This window comes from Tupaia chinensis, unplaced genomic scaffold (assembly GCF_000334495.1).
Source record: "Tupaia chinensis unplaced genomic scaffold, TupChi_1.0 Scaffold145057_1, whole genome shotgun sequence".
Taxonomy (NCBI): domain Eukaryota; kingdom Metazoa; phylum Chordata; class Mammalia; order Scandentia; family Tupaiidae; genus Tupaia; species Tupaia belangeri.
In genome coordinates, this window is record NW_006204918.1 from 398188 (window position 1) to 405828 (window position 7641).

The 7641-nt window shown below is 38.3% G+C and overlaps 1 long non-coding RNA gene across 1 annotated transcript in view; it reads left to right on the forward strand.

Moving 5' to 3' along the window:
• The window catches only part of LOC102486872 (uncharacterized), a 27537-nt gene extending 23684 nt beyond the window's left edge, over positions 1 to 3853 (forward strand). The window contains exons 3-5 of the long non-coding RNA XR_337270.1: positions 1297 to 1387; positions 3004 to 3082; positions 3725 to 3853. This is a non-coding gene — a long non-coding RNA (uncharacterized LOC102486872). The remainder of the gene's footprint in view (positions 1 to 1296; positions 1388 to 3003; positions 3083 to 3724) is intronic.
• Positions 3854 to 7641: the final 3788 nt, after the last annotated feature.

The following is a 7641-nucleotide window of genomic DNA, read 5'->3' on the forward strand; positions in this document are numbered from 1 at the left end:
GCGATGAATCACCCCGCAGGAGGGATGGTCACACCATAATCCCTTCTCCTCCATTCTCCTCTAGGGATCTTGGGCACGTACACACACGCATCCGACGTGAGTTTTAAGCCACCGGGTCCGGGGCGTGAACCGCGGTCTACTACGTGGGAGTCCAGCGACATAGCCATTATGCTAACTGCTGGTTCCCAAAATTCATTTGTATGAGCACTCTTTTTATAAATTAAATGGAATTCCTTAAGGCCTTGTTATCACACAGACATACAACATACCATGCATGCACACACACACACACACACACACACACACACACAAAAGATCTACTTTTTATGCTTCCTCCCCACAATGTGAATGCTTCATATTTTAACCCTGCAGACACCTCAAACTGAGGGTCTGAGTGTTGCCTTGATCAGCTCCATTCTGTCTTCTGCCTCCTTGCCAGTCATTGCTTATCTTCACACCCTTTGCGAAGAAGTGAAACGTCATTCCTCCCTGCTTGCCCTGATAGAAACTGCTTACCGCTATGACTAATTCCCTGAGGTAATCAGATTATCTTCTGAGTCTATCAAAGCAATGAGTAGCTTGCTTTTACTTCTGTGTGCATACTTAATAATAAGGATATTAGCATTGCTTTTTCATTGTTAATTTTGCCATTAATTAATTGTTCAAACCCTAAGTATGTATTTGATAGGTACAACTCATAGGTTAAACAAAGTAGAAAGTTTATATTTTAAAGGCACATAAAAGAGACGTGATGACTAAAGGTGAGGATTGTTAGGAAGATGAGTTGCCAGAGGGCAGGTGTCCTGGTGAGACTGAGAAGGAGGGAAAATCACTGAGGCATGTGTACATAGGCCTTTATTTTTTTCTAAAGCGAGAAATCACCCTCCAGGGGGGAAGGCCACTCGGCAATCCCTTCTCCTCCTTTCTCCTCTCGGGATCCTGGGCACGCACGCACACGCGCCCGGCGTGAGTTTTATGCCACCGGGTCTGGATTCGAACTGTGATCGACTACATGGGAGTCCAGCGACATAGCCAATACGCTACAGGGGCTGGGATTTTCTGTGCACTGAACAACTGCGCTGCATGCAGCGAACCTATGTTATATAATTAAACTTGTGCATTTTCCACTGTGAAACATTTTAGTGAGTTAACAAGGACGTATTTACAAATACGTGAAGTTTTTCCTAAGATTTTTGAATAGACCACTAAATTGTCACAAAATTGTATTTTTGAAGACCAATTTAATTGATGTATGGACTTTTAAACTCAGCATGTTTCTTAATTACTAATTTTAAGGTGGAGTCCACGAATGAAGGCAAAGAAAGCATTTCCAATGCTTATTATTCAGCAAGGATATTCCTGAACAAGAGACAACCTCATTTGACCTGTAGGTGTATTTTAAACCAGTTTAATAACTCTTTTATTTAGCTTTCTTTTTGCTTGGGGCAGGCTGGTAACAAAGTAAAACCTTTGGTAGAATTATTTAATGTCACTTTGTCATTTATCTTTTATAGTCTTGAAGAATATAAAATAGAACTAAATCTTTTAGAAGTTTCTGCATATCAATAGCATCGCTGGATGAACTTAAATTGGGAACCCTCAATTTTAATTATACCTTTTAAAAAGTGATTTTGTTTACATAGAATGTTCTTCATAATGGCCATAGTAATTCCAAATCATGTTACTAACATCTCACCACTTTTGTAAATATTGTCACTACCAGGAAGTACTTTGATCCTTAGAATCAGAAATTCCAATTTTGAGTCTCTTCAAACCAAGAAAAACTTAAGTGGGAAATAATATATCCTAGTGTTGGCTCTGAGCTCTCCTTGACTAATTTAGTCAATGATCTTTCTCTAAGCATGCAAAAAAGAAACTAAGAATCTCATAAGAAAAAGAAATTTAAACCTAAAATTTTGTTGCATCCACCACAGTAATAGCTACTGACTGCTAGTGTCTTTCTTTCCTTTTTTTTTTTTTGGAGAGGTTTTTGCTATAGGGCGCGTGTGTTCGCCAGCCAGACAGAGAGAGACAGAGAGACAGAAAGCGAGAAATCACCCCCCCAGGGGGGATGGCCACACTGCAATCCCTTCTCCTCCATTCTCCTCTCAGGATCTTGGGCACGCACGCACACGCACCCGGCGTGTTTTAAGCCACCGGATCCGGGACGCGAACCACGGTCGACTACGTGGGAGTCCAGCGACATAGCCATTACGCTAACTGCTGGTTCCCCTGACTGCTAGTGTCTTTCTGACCCAATTAAACAACTGGATTCAATCCAATTGATTACCTAATCCAATCCGATCCTTGACCGAGTCCAGTCTATTGCATCTCCAAACCTAGTTTTGACCAAAATTTGCTCATATAAAAATCAGAGAGCTCTAAACACAAGTCCATGGAGCTCAAATCTGAGAGAGAACTTACCCACGGTCCCCAGTTGCTGAAGAGAGCAGTGGACACCAAAGAGTCCCTACGGGTGCTTCACTTGGTCACTGGCTGCTCCTGGGAAGGTCACCAGAAGCGCTACTTCAGATCCCACTTCTGACACCGAAACCATTAAAAGAAAGATAAACCAATTTAATAGAGTTTTATTGAGCGAATTTTAGCAACATTTAAATGTGGCGGTTGTCTCCAGACTACTAGACAACTCTGACTAGCCTCATGGTCAGTTTAGTATTTAAGTTTTGGAAAGGAAAGCGACATGTGTAGGAATGGGAAACTGACCTACAAAAACGAAAGTGAAGGAATGAGGTCGGGAAACACTCGGGCTGGTTACATTCTGAAGTTTGTCATTAACATAGTCGAAAAGACGGGGTGTCTGTGATTGACTGTAACCTAGCAAAAAACAGTCTAACATGTACAATTTCAGGAATCCAAGTGTGGGAGTAAAGGGGCCATTTTAGGCCAAAATAGTTTAATTTAATACGATCTTATTACTTTGATTTAGTATATACAATATGAATATTGTTTTATGTATTATGTGAATTTTGTTTGTTCAAATAGTTACTTGAATACAGACATCCAATTCTCTCCAATTCAAGAATCCTCTGAATTATCCAGAGAATTATAAATAGTAGTTAAGGTAACAGACCTGAATTATCCACCATTTATTTCTCAAACTTTTGAGATGACTTTTGATATGTAATTTTTTTTTCTTTTTAGGTTTTTTTTTTTTTTTTTGCCATAGGGTGTGTGTGCTCTCTCTCTCGAGAGAAACAAAGACAGACAGTGGGAAACTGAGAAATCAGCCCCTATGGGGGTTGGCCACTCTGTAATCCTCTCTTATCCATTCTCCCAGGATTTGGGGTATGCATGCTGGGTCTGGGATTAGAAATATTATTGGCCATCTGGGAGTCCATCACGTTAACCACTATGCCACCTATTGGCTGGTGGACATGTCATTTTTAATGCTCTGGGTCTTCATTTTTGTCATTTATATAATGAGGGTGAAATAGATTAGATAAATCTCTTCTATTTCTAAAATGCAATAACTTTATGTTTTTTAATAAAAAAAATCTCTTTGTAAGTTACATACTTACTTACTTTGTAAGTAACTTCCTTCTACATGAAGGAAGTCTTACTGAAGTAACTAACTACAAGACCTTTACATTTAATTTGGGGTTTTACATTGTTTTATCAATTTCTCATTTTCCAGGCTAGACTCTTTTCCTAAAAGCAAAATGCAGATCTTGAGTAAGTTATGATTTTTGGGAATGTTTTGCAGCATTCCGGCCATGGATATTAGAGGTGGCAGTGAACATCTAAGCAGAAGTTGATCCAATTTCACACTTTCAGAGGCGGATGGACAAAGAGAGAAGCCAAGCTAAGCTGTGTTGCTTTCTTTGGCCTAGTAGAACAGACTTTCTTAAACTGGATCCTGAACGCGAACCACCTAGTGGTGGTTATAGAATGTCAATAAAGGCTGGGATAGGAGGGACATTTCGAGCCCTAGTGGACTGGTCCACTTAGAAACACGTAACTTTGCAGAGATGGACTGTAAACCCTGTGTTCTCTATTCTTTTCTCTAAGAGCATTCTTGGAAATACAAAATCTAAGTGCCTGCATATCAGAGAGCTATAGAAAGCAAATGAAGAATATTTGAAACCCATTATGTTTCCAAAAGAATCACAGTACTTCAGAGCCAAATACTGATACATTCGGAAACACACAGTGTCAACATTCACAAGTGTAACTGGGTTACTCTGGTTTTCCAGAGGGAGTATTCAGTTAGGAGGGTCCTTTCAGTTAGAATATAAGTTTATCTGAATATAAAGTTTAGAGAGGCAATCAATAAGAGTACAGCTTTTTGAAACTAATTTGATTCATGTTTATCTCCCTTAATGTATTCAGTAAGTAGATGAAGTTCTATAATCCAAGGATCTGGGAAAAAGACACTATCTTTTTTTTTTGAATTATTTCAATAATATAAATCTATTCAATTGCTCCTGAGAAAATTTTGATTTTTTATTTTTAGTGTTATTTAATTTTTTTTTTCTAACTCTATGTAGGTTGTGACAACCTAACCAAGTATATTCAACCTTACCTCATTACCTATGAGTTAAATTGGAGCCAGGAAAGATTATTCATGATTTATGGACCGCACAAAATTTTCTTGGGGGAAAAAAAAGAAATGAAATGTATCTGTGTAATGAAAATTTCAAAATAAAAATCCAGAGCCTTCTTTTGGGGTGCACTACATAAGAAATCTGAGAATGCTAGTAAACTATAGGCTGGAATGTTTCTGCCAATAAAATTGATGTCATTTCTTACTACTTGTAAGAGCCTCATCTCTCTTTACCAATCAGAATTCGCAGTTAATTTGAGCTTGTCAATGTAACAGTATCTGTTACAGTTCATTGATTCCTTGGATAATAGTAAAAGATGTTTATATTTTTCACAGGCAGGCATTCTGTATTTTGAGGTTATAGAAAAACATTCACATCAACCACACTTCGTTTTGTAGAAAGGACGTAGTATTTATATATATGTTTTTTACAGTTTGATTTTATAATATTAGAACTACTTTAAAACTCAAAAATTTAAATGTGAAACCATTGTTTGCAAGTTATTTGCAAGGGTATAATTGGTTGAAAATTTCTGTTCAGCTCTTTCAGAGTTTCTATACCTTGGAATGATAACAAAAAGTAATACAACTGTAGAAGTTGATGATTTTCTACTGAGTGTGTTACTGTGAGGGTTAGGGAATACATTCATCTTAAATATTATCTTGGCTGCCTTACTGAGATGTTGCAAACAGCTTGAAAAGCTAGACAATGTTATTAGGAGCAATATGGAAAAGATAGGTAGAGAGACTATTCTTATTTGGTAAAGTCACAGTGGTAATGGTTTTCTTATCCTTTCATTCCTAAGGAATTGCCTTAATAAGACCTGCAGCTCACTTTGGAGAATCACTGTAATCACAGCAGTGGTAGCAAATTCATTCCACCGACACAACATCCAGTCATTTCTGTGGAAGACTTTTCTATTTATTTATTTATTTATTTATTTATTTATTTATTTATTTATTTATTTATTTATTTATTTTTGAGAGGTTTTTCTTATAGGGCGTGTGCACTCGCCAGAAAGAGACAGAGAGAGACAGAGAGACAGAAAGTGAAAAATCACCACCAACTCCCAGGGGAGATGGCCACGTCGCAATCCCTTCTCCTCCATTTTCCTCTTGGGGTCTTGGGCACGCACGCACACGTGCCCAGCGTGAGTTTAAGCCATTGGGTCCGAGACTTGAACTGCAGTCACTACATGGGAGTTCAGCAACATAGCTATTACACCAACTGCTGATCCCAGAAGAGTTTTATAAAATGTTCTGAGAAATGATGAACTGTTCTAAAATTTCATCTAAAATTTCTTTTAATGCCACCTGTCTACAAATATGTAGTTTCTATGAATGACGTTGATATACTGCTCAATGGATTTTTTTTAACTATTTCTACTTCCTTGTTCATTTTTCTTTTTTTGTATTTTTTCTCACATAAAGTAAGAATAAGATTGGGATTTTGATGGTTTCATATAGAACAATTAATATGTTAACGTCTTAGTTATTTGGTTTAAAGCTCAGTAGAGAATACATATAAAATCTCATGAATGTAATTTGAATTGGAAGTGTTTCTACTTCACTTTTCAATGATTTATTGACACCATCTCAGTGTCTGTACTTTTTAACCACTTTAAGAAGTTGAGGAGTTATGGGGCCAGTAGGCGGCAAGGATGTTAAGGTGCTGGATCCCACATGACTGGCTGTGTGGTTTGAGTCCCAGACCTGGTGGCCTAAAAAGCACACTTGGTGAGTATGCATGCACGTCCCAAATCCCGAGATAAGGAGAAGGAATTGCAGTGTGGCTATCCTCTGGTGGGGGGTGTGACTTCTCACTCTCTTTCTCTCTCTCTCTCTCTGATGAACACACATACCCTATACAAAAAAATAACACACACTTGGGAACCAGCAGTTAGCGTAATGGCTATGTCGCTGGACTCCCATGTAGTCGACCATGGTTCGCGTCCCGGACCCGGTGGCTTAGCACTCATGCCAGGCGCGAGTGTGTGAGTGCCCAAGATCCTGAGAGGAGAATGGAGGAGAAGGGACTGCGGCATGACCATCCCCCCTGGGGGGTGATTTCTTGCTTTCTGTCTCTATGTCTCTTTCTGTCTGTCTGGCGAGTGCATGCACCCTATAGCAAAAATGTCTCCAAAAAATAATAATAATAATAACACACACTCACACACACACACACACACACAAATTCTGCAAGATTGAATTTGTAATGCAGAACAGAAAAATGTAGAAATTCTTTCAGTTACGGTCAGACGGAGGGAGGGTATAAATGTAATTTATTATTTTTAACATTATATTGCATAAATTGTACCACGCTATTAAGAAACAAGAGAGGTTCTGGGTATGGATGTTGAAAGCAGATTGACTGTTGTGTTGTCCAGAATAGTAACATGGACAAAGAAAACTAAAGACATGAATTTATTATGTAAATATTAAATTGTTTTACATTAATATTTCTTTTTTAAAAATTATATTTTTTAACTTTATTATTTTTATTCTTTAATTTGACCAGAGAAAGACAGAGAAAGAGAGAGAAAGTGAGAAAGCAAGCTGCCTAGTCTGCGACTTGGACCATAGTTGGACATGTGGGAGTCCAGTGCCTTTAACCATCACACCATTGGCCGGTCACACATTAACGGTTCTGTAGGTTGAGGATTATCTTTTTCCACGGTGAAATGACCCCCAAATGATGCCAGCACGACACATAGCCTCTCCCGACCTTACCGAGTTCACAGCCTTACACCAAGGCAGAGGTAGGAGCTGGGCTGGGAATGAAAACATTTCTATCCCCTCCACGCATTGCAGCTCTCTCATATCCCCAGAGGAAAAAAAAAATCATAAGATCAGCACCAGGAAAAAACACAAAACACGAGAGTACATGAAAACACAAAAATACAAGTAAAATTCAACTTACATTTCATGTTCTTTGATGACCATGAATCATTTCTTTACTTCTCTTAATTACAGAACCATACAATTGTTATAATGCCTTGACATTCATCTCCTTGCAAAAGCTTCCTGCATTACCTCAGATTATATCTCTCCGATCATCATGCTTCTTTTAGTGGCTC